The sequence below is a fragment of the Bufo bufo genome, chromosome 8 (assembly GCF_905171765.1).
Source record: "Bufo bufo chromosome 8, aBufBuf1.1, whole genome shotgun sequence".
In the NCBI taxonomy this organism is placed as follows: Eukaryota; Metazoa; Chordata; class Amphibia; order Anura; family Bufonidae; genus Bufo; species Bufo bufo.
Window position 1 is genome coordinate 39881747 of NC_053396.1, and position 15860 is coordinate 39897606.

Genomic DNA, 15860 nt, shown 5'->3' on the forward strand with positions numbered 1-15860 from the left:
CAGGGTTCATGCTCTCTCCATATTGTTGTCAACCCAGTCATCCCCCTTGTACTTTGCTATCAGGTTTGATCATGGCACTGAGAAGGGGTTAACTGGAGGGATCAGAGTATTAAAACTCCCTGATAGCACTGCCGACGTGGTGACGTCATACACCAACGCGCACAAGATTTTGTGTGGGATCTTCAATCAAGATAGCGGCGGCCGGCTCTTCGCGATCAAATGGATGAGGTAAGTATGTTTTTTTTTTGCATTTTTTGTCAATTTCAGGTAAAATCAATTCGTTACCACGAAGCACGAGGAAATTTGGCTTTGCGGTGAATCAAATTTTCCCTGAAATTCAGATCGAAGTCCACGACTAGAACTTACCTATATGTTTAATAGACCTTGTTTCACTAGTTCTTGGTCCTCACAACCTTTATTATCACTTTACTCCTTGAACTATCAGTGTGTGAGTGTTATGTTGGAGTTATGTCAAGATTCCCTGAATCGTGTCCAGTGCAGGATGTTTCCAGCTGGATCTTTAGCTATATTTCTTGGCTTCCTTTTTGTAGAATTGAATGTCAAGCTGTGATCCTCACTTTCACTTAATTGATCAATAGTGTTGGGAGTCTGGATCCATCTTCCCCAGGCAGTGTTGGCCTGGCCCACCGGAGTACCAGAGGATCCTCCGGTGGGCTCAGGCTTTGATACAACAGTGCACCCCTAAAACACTAGGGCTTTCTAAAGTCCAACAGGAAACTATTCAGCTTTAACATGACTTTAGAGCCAATCACTTACCACCAATTTCTAATGCAATGTGCAGTGGTTCTGTATATATTGATGGTGGGCACTGAAAATTATTCTGTTTGTATGCCCAAGGAACCCCAGACCAACACGCTGGTTAGTGGAAGGTCCATACAGTGGCATAGGTGGGGTGCATCTAAGTCCAAAATTATCAACCTATAGCTGTTTAGAAGGCCATCGTAAAATAATATAAAAAGTCAATTATGGTAGTAAAGTTATTTGTGATGTGGTCACCATCCAGTGTCTACTGTATGCTGACTGTATCCTAATGAAATGTGCTTATTAGTCTGGTTTGCACTTAAGCTGGCCACACAACTAGAAAGATGTAGGTCAGATGCTCGTTTGGCCAACAGCTATTCCTTCTGAGCCCCCTCATATGCATGCACAGCTAAGTGCCCATGTATTAATAGGGAGATGGAAAGAAGCTGTTGCCAGACACCTCAGGCAGCGTCTACCTTTAGCTGACTGCTGGAGCTCCGAGTACAGCAAGTACTATGCTCGCTTACATAGTCTGTCCACGCGAGATTTACCAAATCTTAACTCAACAACTCAACATCTCAACAACTCTCTTTCTCCTTAGCCGTGAAGCAGTCCGCAGCGACTGGACTGCGTAACAGCCAGGGAGAAGGAGACGCCCACTGAGAAAAGCAGAGGTCTCCTCCTCCCTGCACCGATGCTATTAATTAGCATATCAGGCGCCAAAACCAAATGGAGGGCATAGAGGTGCAACGGAGGAACGGATCATGAAATAAAATAGCCAGATGCCAAATCCTGAACCTGGACTACAGAATAAGGTATTGCTTTTATAAAGAAAAAAACAGGTGAAAGTGGGTGGTTAAATTGGTTTTCTGATAAATAGGGGTCTGACTCCTGGCATCCTCTCCGATCCGCTATTTTAAGAGGTTTCAGCACTCCAGTGAGCACCGTGGCCTCCTCTCAGCTTACCAAGCACAGTGTCGTTCATTGGATAGCAGCTGTGTTTGGTAATGCAGCTCGGTACCATTCACTTGAATGAGAATGAGAGCCATCTCGGCCATGCTATGGATTAACTTGATGTCACTGGCCTAGTAAGAGGCCGCAGTGCTCACCGAAGCACCTCAGTCTCTCCAAACAGATGATCAGTGGGTGCAAGGAGTCAGACCTCCATTGATCTGATGACCTATCCTGGGGATGAATTAATATAAAAGATAAGGAGATAAAAATAAAGATACAGGGGAAAATAGAAATGTATAAATAGTACAAAAGTTAAGAAATTGGAATTACGGCATGCTTTGATGAAATCAATAGAGACTGGGAATCAAACTATTGAAACACAACATTATAGGGTTATTCCAGTATTTTTATTTTATTTGTTTATATAATTGGAAATTATACAAGTTTCTAGTACCTGTATTTAAAATTCTGCATACGTTCCCTTCTTATATCAGGCACTTGACCTCTATATGCAGTAGAATGGTATAGCCCATGTATCAGTCCTGTCCAACGTATCCATGGCCTCACTGAAACATTGGATCAGTCATTTAACACTATTTACACCTTGACATTCAGTAAGCTGTGACACATGACATACATGTGGTGGGCCAACACACAGGACAATTAGATAGGACTAGTGGTGGAAAAAATATTTTTTTTGTGCATATTACAGTTACAGTGCATTCGGAAAGTATTTGGACACATTCTCTTTTTTCACATTATGTTATGTCGTGGCTTTGTGCTAAAATAAAAAAAAAAGTTAAGGTTTTCTTCTTCCCCAAAATTCTGAACTCATGTACTGCATTCAGTACTCCATAATGACAAAGTGAAAACAGAATGTTGAAAATCTTAGCTAATTTATTGAAAAGGAAAAACTAAAATCTTGACATAAGTATTCAGACTCTTTACTTAATACTTAGTTAAAGCAGCTTTGGCAGCAATTTTAGCCTCAGTCTTCTTCGGTATGATGCCACAAGATTTACACACCTGGATCTGGGGATTTTCTGCCATTCTTCTCTGCAGATCTTCTCAAGTTCTGTAAGGTTAGATAGGGACCATTGGTGAACAGCCATTTTCAGGTCTCTCAGGTTCATGTCAGGGCTCTGGCTAGGCCAATCTAGGACATATACGTAGTTGCTCCTGCGGTGTTGTCTTGGCTATATGCTTAGGTTCATTTTCTTGTTGGAAGGGAAACCTATGGCTCAGTCTGAGGTCCAGAAAACTCTGGATCAGGTTTTTATTAAGAATATCTCTGTACACTGCTCTATTCAGCTTTCCCTCAACCCTCACCAGTCTGTTTGTCCCAGCCGCTGAAAAACACATGCTTCACTGTAGGGATGATATTAGACAGTGCCTGGTTTCCTCTAAACATAATGCTTAGAATTGCTTAGAATAGAGGCTAAAAAGTCCAATCTTGTTTTCATCAGACCAAAGAATCTTGTCTCTCCCACAGTCTGAGAGTCCTTTAGGTACTTTTTTGTAAATATCTATGTATCTTTTACCGAGGAGAGGTTTCTTTCTGTCCACTTTGCCATGAAGCCCAGATTATGTCATGGTCTTACCTGCTTGCTGCTCTCCTTCGTTTGACATGTGCTGGCGGCCATCTTGGGTCCTGGGTTTCTTGTAGCCTTCCACCCTGCGGCTCCTCCTTCCCCTGGGAGGAGCTGGATGCCTAGCTCATATATATAGGAGGTCTGTGGCTTCAGTTCCTTGCTTGGTCCTCTTGTGTTCACATGCTTCTAAGACTGCTGCTGCTTCTGGTTCCTGATCCTGGCTTCGTCTGACTACCCTGCTGGTTCCTGATCCTGGTTTCGTCTGACTACCCTGCTGGTTCCTGATCCTGGCTTCGTCTGACTACCCTGCTGGTTCCTGATCCTGGCTTCGTCTGACTACCCTTCTGGTTCCTGACCTCTGGCTTCGCAAAGACTCTGCTCGGTTTCACCATCCGTTTGGACTTTTGCTTTACAGCTTTATTCTCAATAAAGCCTTCTTATTTTCACGTATCTCTTGTTGTACGTCTGGTTCATGGTTCCGTGACACTAGGACCAAGCCATGAATTCTGACGGTACAGGGCCATCCTCGCTACCCACGCTGGTTGCCAGACTTGATCAGCAGGATCACCTGTTGGGTCGGTTCGCTGTGGCGTTGCAAACCCTGCTTGAACGCACGGCTCATTTCGCTCCCGTTGCCGATGGGTCGGTTGTCACTCCTGGGCTCGCTCCTACTGCCGCTCCGGTTGTTGCGCCAGAGTCTACCCCGACACCTGTTGTTGCGCCTGCGGTGTTTCGGGGTATGACCGGTTCTGCCCCTCTTCCACAGCGCTTTGGGGGAGAGCCAACTCAGTGCCGAGGTTTCCTTAACCAGGTGGGCATTTATTTCGAGTTGCTGCCACATGCCTTTCCTACTGAGAGATCAAAGGTGGGCTTCTTGATCTCGCTGCTCTCGGACAAGGCCTTGGCCTGGGCCAGCCCTTTATGGGAGAACAACAATCCGGTGGTTGCCGAGTTTTCCGGTTTTGTTGCTTCTCTTCGGAAGGTATTCGATGTGCCGGCTCGTGCTGCCTCTGCTGCGAAGCTCCTTATGTCCATCAGACAGGGTTCACGATCCGTAGCTGAATACGCCATTGAGTTTCGTACCCTGGCAGCAGAGGTGGGCAGGAATAATGAGGCTCTGGTCGCTGCTTTCTCTCATGGTCTCTCGGATGCCTTGAAGGATGAGGTTGCAGCTAAGGACCTACCAGTTGAGCTCGAGTCTCTTATTTCTTTCCTGATTTTGATTGACACCAGACTCAGGGAGAGACCTTCCTTTAAGGAGAACCTGCGGAGGTCTTCTAACAGATTGGTGCCTACGTTTGCTGTCCCACCCGTGCCTCCCTCTCCTCCCACGCCTCCTGGGGATGACTTGTCTGGGGGTGAACCCATGCAGCTGGGGTTTGCTCGCCTGTCCGAGGGGGAGAGGGCACTCCGGAGACGCGAGGGCCGATGCATGTACTGTGGTCTCGGTGGGCATTTTCGGTTGGCATGTCCGAACCGTCCGGGAAACGCTCGTACCCTGAGATCCTGTCGGGGGCAGATCTTGGGTGGAGTCTCCTCGTCCCCGGTTTCCCGTGTTGACAAACCACTGATCACTGTTGTCCTCTCCTGGGTCGGGGGCTCGGTGACGACCCAGGCGTTGGTGGACTCTGGTGCTGGTGGTTTGTTCATTGATAGTGTGTTCGCTGCCGCCAATTCCATTCCTCTGCAGGCTCGAGGTTCCCCACTGGCTCTTGAGGCGATAGACGGCAGACCCCTTCTGCCGCCACACGTGACTCATGAGACCCTTCCAGTGGGGATAGCCATTGGTGCCGTTCACAGAGAGTCGGTCTGCCTCCAGGTTATTTCGTCTCCACACTACTCGGTGGTCTTGGGGTACCCCTGGCTCCAGAAGCATAATCCGACTTTCGATTGGAGATCGGTCGAGATCCTCTCGTGGTCACCGCAGTGTGGGGCTAGTTGCATCCATGGGTCTGTCAAGTTGCTGTGTACTTCCTCGGACTCTCTGTTGCCTCCTGAATACGAGGAGTACCGGGATGTATTCGATAAGGTGCGCGCGGTTGCCCTACCTCCGCACCGCCCATACGATTGTGCCATAGAGTTACAATCTGGTGCCGTTCCTCCTCGTGGCAAAGTCTATCCACTGTCGGTAGCGGAGAATGAGGCCATGGAGGAGTACGTGAGGGAGGCGCTTTCACGCGGACACATTCGCAAATCTTCGTCCCCGGCAGGGGCTGGATTTTTCTTTGTGAAAAAGAAGGGCGGTGAGTTGAGGCCTTGCATCGATTACAGGGGTCTCAATCGCATCACGATCAAGAACGCTTACCCGATACCCTTGATTTCCGAGCTGTTCGATCGCCTTAAAGGGGCCACGGTCTTTACCAAACTCGACCTGAGGGCGGCATATAACCTGGTAAGGATCAAGGCGGGCGATGAGTGGAAGACCGCGTTTAACACCAGGACCGGTCATTACGAATCCTTGGTTATGCCCTTTGGGTTGTGCAATGCGCCCGCAGTCTTTCAGGAATTCATCAACGATGTTTTCCGTGACCTGTTGCAGCAGTGTGTGGTAGTCTATTTGGATGACATCTTGGTATATTCTGAATCCATGGAGGCCCACATTCTGGATGTCAGACGAGTGTTGCAACGGTTACGAGAGAACAAGCTGTTCGGTAAGCTTGAGAAATGCGAATTTCACCGATCCCAGGTAACCTTCTTAGGTTACATCATTTCCGCTGAGGGGTTCTCCATGGATCCTGAGAAGGTTTCGGCTGTCTTACAGTGGCCCCAGCCCAGTGGTCTTCGTTCCCTGCAGCGCTTTTTGGGCTTCGCCAATTATTATCGGAAGTTCATCAGGGACTTTTCCATGCTGGCCAAGCCTCTCACGGATCTGACCAGGAAGGGCAGTAATTCCCAGGTCTGGCCGCTCGAGGCCATCCGAGCTTTTGAGGCCCTAAAGTCCGCCTTTGTGTCGGCTCCGATTCTGTCGCATCCCAACCCTGGGTTGCCCTTTGTCCTCGAGGTGGACGCGTCTGAGACGGGAGTAGGCGCCCTTCTGTCTCAGCGTAGAACACCAGAGGGTCCTCTGCTTCCTTATGGGTTTTACTCCCGGAAACTGTCTTCCGCGGAGTGCAACTATCAGATTGGTGACAGGGAGTTATTGGCCATCGTGCAGGCCCTTAAAGAATGGAGGCACTTGCTCGAGGGTTCGGTGGTTCCGGTTCTCATCCTGACGGACCACAAGAATCTGACCTACCTTTCTGAGGCCAAGAGATTGACACCACGTCAGGCCAGATGGGCTCTGTTCTTGTCACGTTTTAATTACGTGGTCTCCTACCTACCCGGTTCCAAGAACATCAGGGCGGATGCCTTATCACGGCAGTACTCCGAGCTGTCCAGGGAGGAGTCGATTCCGACTTCGGTCATACCTCCGAATCAGATCCTGGCCGCCATTCGCACCAGCCTGACCTCTCCCCTGGGTGAGCAGATTTTGGCGGCTCAATCTGGTGCTCCCTCTGGGAGACCCAACGGCAGATGTTTTGTGCCTGAGGAGTTGCGCACTCGGTTGTTGCGAACCTACCATAACTCCAAGACCGCGGGGCATCCTGGAAAGAATCAGCTGTCCTGGGCTGTTTCACGTCTGTTCTGGTGGCCTTCCCTACGTTCCGACATCGCCGCATATGTAGCGGCATGCTCCGTTTGTGCCCAGAGTAAGTCCCCTCGGCACCTTCCGTTGGGCCTTCTGCAACCCATAGCCACCGGGGAGCGCCCATGGTCACACCTGGGGATGGATTTCATTGTGGACCTCCCTGCATCCCGAGGCCATACGGTCATTCTCATGATTGTGGATCGGTTTTCCAAAATGTGCCACTGTGTTCCTCTCAAGAAGTTACCCTCTGCACAAGAGTTGGCCACGATTTTTGCCAGGGAGGTCTTCCGGTTGCACGGTTTGCCTAAGGAGATTGTGTCGGATCGGGGGAGTCAGTTTGTGTCCAGGTTCTGGCGCGCCTTTTGCTCCCAGTTGGGGATTCATCTCTCCTTCTCCTCGGCCTACCACCCTCAGTCCAATGGGGCCGCAGAACGATCCAATCAGGCCTTGGAGCAATTCCTTCGTTGCTATGTCTCCGATCACCAAGACAATTGGGTTGACCTCCTGCCTTGGGCTGAGTTTGCCAGGAACACGGCGGTGAACTCTTCCTCTGGGACGTCTCCCTTCATGGCCAATTATGGGTTCCAACCTGCCGTGTTACCGGAGGTATTCTCTCCCCAGGATATTCCGGCTGTGGAGGATCACCTTTCCGTCCTACGTGCTTCTTGGGTACAGATCCAGAAGTCCCTTGAGGTCTCTGCGCAGCGCCAGAGATTCCAGGCTGATCGCAGACGAGCGCCTGCTCCTTCCTACCAGGTCGGAGACCGTGTATGGTTGTCCACCCGCAACCTCAACCTTCGAGTGCCCACTCCCAAGCTGGCGCCTCGCTTTGTTGGTCCCTTCCGAGTGCTTCGCAGGGTAAACCCGGTAGCCTATGCCCTTGCGCTTCCTCCTGGCATGCGGATCTCCAACGTGTTTCATGTCTCCCTGTTGAAGCCACTGGTGTGTAATCGTTTCACTTCCTCGGTTCCTCGGCCTCGTCCGGTCCAAGTGGGCAATCGTGAGGAATATGAGGTGAGCAATATCCTGGACTCACGCCTGGTCCGCGGTCGGTTGCAGTTTTTGGTCCATTGGCGTGGTTATGGTCCAGAGGAGCGTTCCTGGGTTCCCTCCGCAGATGTCCATGCTCCTGCCTTGCTCCGAGCCTTCCACGCACGCTTCCCTCAGAAACCGTTTTGTGCTCCGCGGAGGAGGGGCCCTTGAGGGGGAGGTACTGTCATGGTCTTACCTGCTTGCTGCTCTCCTTCGTTTGACATGTGCTGGCGGCCATCTTGGGTCCTGGGTTTCTTGTAGCCTTCCACCCTGCGGCTCCTCCTTCCCCTGGGAGGAGCTGGATGCCTAGCTCATATATATAGGAGGTCTGTGGCTTCAGTTCCTTGCTTGGTCCTCTTGTGTTCACATGCTTCTAAGACTGCTGCTGCTTCTGGTTCCTGATCCTGGCTTCGTCTGACTACCCTGCTGGTTCCTGATCCTGGTTTCGTCTGACTACCCTGCTGGTTCCTGATCCTGGCTTCGTCTGACTACCCTGCTGGTTCCTGATCCTGGCTTCGTCTGACTACCCTTCTGGTTCCTGACCTCTGGCTTCGCAAAGACTCTGCTCGGTTTCACCATCCGTTTGGACTTTTGCTTTACAGCTTTATTCTCAATAAAGCCTTCTTATTTTCACGTATCTCTTGTTGTACGTCTGGTTCATGGTTCCGTGACAGATTAGTGCTACAGTGATGGTTGATCATCTGGAATTTTCTCCCAGCAGCACACAGGATCTTTGGAGCACAGCCAGAGTGATAATTGGGTGCTTAGTCACCTCCCTTACTAAGGCGCTTTTCCCTTGATTACTTAGTTTGGTGGGGAGGCCAGCTCTAGGAAGAGTCCTCGTGGTTCCAAATTTCTTCCATTTAAGAATAATGGAGGTCCCTATGGTATTGGGAACTTTCGGTGCAGCATAAAATTTTTGTACCCTTCTCCAGATCTGTGCCTCTACACAATCATGTCTGTGAGCTCCAAAGGCGGTTCTTTCTTCCTCATGGCTTGGTTGTTGCTCTGATATGCATTGTCAGTGAGGCCTTATTTAGACAGGTGCATATATTTCCAAATCATGCCAATCAACTGAATTTATATCAGGTGGACTCCCATCAAGGTGTGTAAGCATCTCAAAGATGATAAAAAAAAAATATGGGAAGCGCCAAAAGCTAAATTTCAAGTTTCATAGAAAGGGTCTGAAAAAATATATTTTTGTGAAATTCTAGTTTTTAATAAATTCGCAAACATTTCAAAATTTCGGTTTTTATTTTCTCATTAAGGGGGATTGAGTTCAGATTATGGGGAAAATCTTGATTTTTTTTATTTATTTTAGCATAAGGTTGCAACATAACAAAATGTGAAAAAATGAAAAGGTCTGAAGACTTTCTGAATGCACTGTACATTATTGTGTGCATTTACATGGCTGCCTGTCTCTAGGTGATATTGTTATATGGCTGCCTGTCTCTAGGTTATGTTGTAAAATAGCTGACTGTATCTAGGTGATGTTGTCATGTTTTCAATAAAGTTTACTGTAAAAACAAACAAACACATAACACACAGAGATCTGCTCCTAACCAGACACTGACCTAATGAAGAGATGCTGCTGCGGGTAGTAATAACGTATAACTGTACATGTTCTGCTCATCAATAAAATACTGTTCACCTGTTAGATACCCAAGGCAGTTAACTGAAAGCGAGGTCACATGACACATGTGAGGATCACATGACTGACGCCATGTTTAGTCCTATCCAGCTCTCTTATGGATGCATTATACAGGACTTAAACGGGCTGTACCATATTTTTCTTTAGAGAGAGGCTACTAAGTGAATACAATAAAGGTCTGCGACTAAAATTTTAAATAGATGGACATTACTACATTGTTCAGGATGCTATTCCCTAAATAAATAAATGTCATTATTAAAACGGAAATACCTTTTTAATATAATATGTTAAATGTAATACTGAAAAATTTATGTCGTGTTAATATCCACTATCCTTTTTTAGAAAATATACACCCACGTATACATGGATCTGCAGCTTCTGACATCTCCACTAAATGTAACCATAAGCAGCATTTGCCCATTGTTTTTACAGTGGTACAAGCAATCAAGATCAGCAATAAACAGTGGTTTTATGATTTATTGCTGATCCTTTTCTTAATTTGAACTCAATTATGGTTATAGACAGAAAGATACACAATTTAGGGTGGGATTACACACCATGGGCACCCGGACGTAGCCTAAATTTAAAGGCAGTACCTACTTTTTACACTTAAAACTGTGCATCCATAGGACAAATCAGGTGGGTGGGCTTTTAGCTGCAGGCAGCAGCCATGGCATGAGAATCCAGGGTTAGAATATATGATGGTACCTATAGATATACAGTGAGGAACAGAAGTATTTGAACACCCTGCGAATTTGCAAGTTCCCCCACTAAGAAATCATAGAGGGTCTAAAATGCACATTGTAGGTGTTCTCCCACTCTGAGAGACAGAATAAAATATAAATAAATCAGGAAATCATATTGTATGATTTTTAAAGAATTTATTTGTCTTGCACTGCTGAACATAAGTATTTGAACACCTGAGAAACAGAAAGAATTCTGGCTCTCAAAGACCTGTTACTTTACTCCATTCATTAATCTAACTTAGTAGCACCTGTCTGAGCTCTTTAAAGACACCTGTCCACCCCAAGACCCAAGAGCTGTCAAAAGTCACCAGAGATAAAATTGTGGACCTCCACAAGGCTGGAAAGGGCTACGGGGCAATTGCCAAGCAGCTTGGTGAAAATAGATCAACTGTTGGAGCAATTGTTAGAAAATGGAAGAGGCTAAAGACAACTGTCAGTCTCCCTCGGACTGGGGCTCCATGCAAGATCTCACCTCGTGGGGTATCACTGATGATAAGAAATTTGAGGAATCAGCCCAGAACTACAAAGTAGGAGCTGGTCAATGACATGAAGAGAGCTGGGACCACAGTTTCAAAGGTCACTGTTGGTAGAACACTACGCCGTCATGGTTTCAAATCATGCATTGCACGGAAGTTTCCCCTGCCCAAGTCATCACATGTCCAGGGCCGTCTGAAGTTTGCCAATGACTATCTGAATGATCCAGAGGAGGCATGGGAGAAAGTCATGGGGTCAGATGAGACCAAAGTAGAACTTTTTGGTCTAAACTTCACTTGTTGTGTTTGGAGGAAAAAGAAGGATGAGTTGCATCCCAAGAACACCATCCCTACTGTGAAGCATGGGGTTGGTAACATCATGCTTTGGGGGTGCTTCTCTGTGAAGGGGACAGGACGACTGCACTGTATTAAGGAGAGGATGAATGGGGTCATTTATTGTGAGATTTTGACCTCCTTCCCTCAGTCAGAGCACTGAAGATGGGTCGTGGCTGGGTCTTCCAACATGACAATGACCCGAAGCGCACAGTCAGGATAACCAAGAAGTGGCTCTGTAAGAAGCATATCAAGGTTCTGGAGTGGCCTAGCCAGTCTCCAGACCTAACTCCAATAGAACATCTTCGAAGGGAGCTGAAACTCCATGTTGCTCAGCGACAGCCCCGAAACCTGACAGATCTAGAGGAGATCTGTGTGGAGAAGATGGCCAAAATCCCTGTTGCAGTGTGTGCAAACGCTTCTGTACCAAATATTAACACTGATCTTCTCAGGTGTTCAAATACTTATGTTCAGCAGTGCAAGACAAATAAATTCTTTAAAAATCATACAATGTGATTTCCTGAATTATTTTTTTTAATTCTGTCTCTCAGAGTGGGAATGCGCCTATAATGTGAATTTCAGACCCCTCCATGATTTCGAAGTGGGAGAACTTGCAAAATCGCAGGGTGTTCAAATACCTCTGTTCCTCACTATATATATATATATATATATATATATATATATATATATATATATATATACAGTTGAAACTAGAAGTTTACATACACTATATAAAAAGACACATATGCATGTTTTTCTCAATATCTGACAGGAAATCAGAATAAACCTTTCCTGTTTTTGACCAATTAGGATTACCATAATTATTATTATTTGCCAAATGCCAGAATAATGAGAGAGGATGCTTTAAGGCATTTTTATTACTTTCTGCATTGTCAAAAGTTTACATACACTGAGATTACTATGCCTTTAAACAATTCTGGACTTCCCATCAGCAGCTTCTGTTAGGTTTGTTGGCAATATCTGAGTTAATTAGAGACACACCTGTGGATATATTGGGAGCAACGGAGCTAGGCGCAGCCTGGGCATAGTGCTCTTTGACTTGGGGGGAAGTTCAGGCAGTTGAGGGTTAAGGTTAGGTCATGGGGAGGGGTCTTGGTCATGTATTTTCCCGGGCAGTATATGAGGGGAGTGGGGGCGGAGTTTATCAGACGGTGCTTGTAGAAGAAGCAGGAAGGTTTTTAAGGTTGTGGAAGGATTTTTGCTGGGAGTTATGGAGTCTTATTGGATACGTTTTATTGGATGCGGTGAAGGCAGCGGCGGAGAGACATGGGGCCGATTGGTTGCAGCAGAATTTATAAGCTGTCTTGGCGGGTCTGGTCCCTACACCGGCCGCCCCTGCTGCTAGGCCCAGGGCTAGGAGGTCTGTGCCCCCAGAGAGGCTGAGCCCTGAGGCTACCCCACGGGTGCGGCGGCGCTTAAGGAGCCCCAGCAGGGACCCTTCATTGCGGGCGGTGAGGGCAGTGAGTCCGGCGCCTCGCCGCCGCAGCGGGAGGAATCCTGGTCGGCGCCGGGCACCAGCGGGAGAGGACCGGGCTGCGCCCGTCGCCTCGTCCTATTCACAGCGTGGGAGGACCTATGGAGGTGCGGCGTCCCCCCTTGAGGCCTTGTCAGATGGGGAGCGAGCCAGGCGTCGTCCCTTACCTGAGGAGCGGGCAGTGAGTCGGCCACGGCGGGGAGAGGAGCGTGCGGCCCCACGGCCTGTCAGTGGGGGCCTGGATCCTGGAGTGCGGTCAGTAGTGGTGCGTGTTGCGCCGCGGCCCTTGTCGCAGGGCCGGCGGCGTTCTTCTGTGAGACTGCAGAGGAGCGGGCGGAGCGCGGCAGCGACACCGGTGGCTGGCCCTGGTACTGCAGCTGGATTTGTTCAGGAGGCTGAGGTTGCTGTGGGAGCTGGACTAGGAGGTGCTGCAGTACAGGACGACGGCAGTGATGGAGGTATTTCTGATGCGGCTGCCGGTTCCCCTTCCGGTGAGCCTGGACGGAGTCAGTTTACGTCGGTTGCCGGGGGCGACGAAGGACTGCGGCCGCCTGTCGGCGGGCCTGGACAGCTGGCGGAAGTGGAAGACGGCGAGGTGAGCCAGGACGACTGGGAAGCTGACGACGGGCGGATGGACGAGGATGGAGCCGGTCCGGCGGCGGCGCAGCTGAGCGGACCATCGATGGCTGGAGTGTCTGGGCGGACCGTGGCTGCTGGGCGGATACCTCAGGGCCGGTCAGGTGAGGGGCCTTCGGGTCAGCAACGGGCTCCTGTTGAGCAATCGGTGGGGGGGGGGGGGGGGGGGGTTTGCAGGGCCAGGGGTTGGCACAGGAATTGCTAGAGGGGATGGTGTCGCTTTTGTCTAGGTTGGGGTCGGGTGTGCGGGAGTCACCTGCGGCGGTATGGGCTCCAGTGGCGTCCGGTGTTGCGGGGTGTCAGTCTGGTGGGGCTGGATCGAGTAGCGTTGGGGCGGATTTGGCGGCTCCGGGGACTGGGGATGTGTCGGTCGGTGTTGGGGAAAAAGAAAAAGTTGGGGACGAGGTGCGGTTGGCGGACGCAGCTAAGGGCGAGGTCTACGTCTGTTTTGAGGGGCCGCTGGGGGCTCATTTGAAGGCTGAGGTTAAAGAGAAGATCTGGAAGGACGAGTATGTGGAGATATTCTCTTTGCTTCAGTTGGAAAAGTTTAGTTTGGATAGGGTTAGGCCTGATGAGTCCAAAAAGGAGGAGGAGGAGAAGCGTCGGTACCGGTTGATACCGCGGACGTATTTAAATTGGCTGCAGGCTTTTGCCATTTTGGCAAGTGTGGTGGGGGAAAAAGCGCCGGAACACTGTTCCGCGCTTTTCTGTTACATGGATGCCATTGGTGAGGCCTATAGGACGTATGGGGGTGTGGCATGGTTGAGGTACGACGAGCAATTTCGTCAGCGGAAGGCGGTCCGGGCGAGTATTCGCTGGGATCACAAAGATATCGGTCTTTGGATGCGGCTTATGGCGGCTCCGAAGGTGGGTCATCAGTCCTTTTGTGGGGCAGCCGGGGGTCCCTCGGCGTCCGAGCCTGGTGGCGGGCAAAAGAAGGGTTGCTGTTGGCAGTTCAATGAAGGTCATTGCAGATACCTCGCTGACTGTCGGTTCAAGCACGAGTGTTCCGGATGCGGTGGTGTGCACAGTTTGTCACAGTGTTTCAAGCGGGGGTGAGGAAAAGGAGTTGATGGGGCGCAGAAGAGGGGTGACGCCGGTGAAGGTGGAAGAGATGGTGCCGTGGTTAGAGAGGTACCCAGATAGGGCTGCAGCGGCTTTGTTGTTTGTTGGTTTCAGGGATGGTTTTCGGATCCCGTGTTTTTCGGTCAGTCCGGTGGTGGCTCCCCGTAACTTGGCATCGGCTTTGCGTAGGCCGGACGTGGTAGCGGAGAAGATTGGTAAGGAGGTCGCGGCGGGGCGGGTCGCTGGCCCATTTGCGTAATCCCCGTTGCCAGGTTTGTGGGTGTCACCTTTGGGTTTGGTCCCAAAAAAGGAGGCGGGCAAGTTTAGGCTCATACACCACTTGTCGTTTCCTGAGGGTAGTTCTGTTAATGATGGTATTGCTGAGGAGCTTTGTTCGGTTTCGTATACTTCATTTGATGAGGCGGTTCGGTGGGTGCGTCGTTTTGGAAAAGGGGCTTTGTTGGCGAAGACGGATATAGAGGCCGCTTTTCGTTTGTTACCCATTCATCCGGACAGTTTTCACTTGTTGGGTTTTAAGTGGGAGGGCAGTTTTTATGTTGATTGTTGTCTGCCGATGGGTTGTGCAATTTCATGTTCTTTGTTTGAGAAGTTTGCTTCCTTCTTGGAGTGGGTGGTGAAGCAGGAGGCGGGTTGGACGTCCGTGTTACACTACCTTGACGATTTTTTGTTTCTGGGACCTGCTGGGTCGCGGGTTTGTTCGGTGTTACTTCACACGATGGAGAGCATAGCTGGTCGTTTGGGTGTCCCGTTGGCGCCCGAAAAGACTGAGGGCCCGGCGACGTCTGTAAAATTTTTGGGTATAGTGATAGACAGTGTGGCCATGGAGTGTCGGTTGCAGGAGGAAAAGGTGGCGGACTTGCGCGATGATATTGCTTTTTTGAGGAGGGCGAAAAAGGTGCAGTTGCGGCGTGTGCAGTCAGTTTTAGGGAAGTTGAATTTTGCATGCAGAATTCTGCCAATGGGCCGGGTGTTCTGCAGGCGCTTGGCCATGGCGACGGCTGGGGTGCGGAGGCCCTTCCATTTTTTGCGATTATCATCTGAGGTTCGGGATGACCTGTTGGTGTGGGAGCGTTTTCTGGAGGAATTTAATGGGCGTTCGGTGTGGATGGGGGCGCCTGTGTCCAGTGTTGATTTGGAGTTGTGTACGGATGCATCGGGGTCTTGTGGTTACGGGGCTTTTTGCGGGGGGCAGTGGAGCGCTGGTGCCTGGCCGGAGGTTTGGGCGGAGGCAGGTTTTTTGAGGAATCTGGTTTTGTTGGAATTGTTTCCGATCATTTTGTCTGTTGAGTTGTGGGGGGACGTGCTCAGGAATAAAAGAGTGAGATTTTGCTGTGACAACATGGGGGTGGTTCAGGCGATTAACAGTCAGTCTGCTAATTCGCCCCCGGTGGTGCGCTTGCTTCGCCATTTAGTGCTTAGTGGCTTGCGGTTGAATGCCTGTTTTGTGGCTGTGCATGTTCCGGGTGTGGATA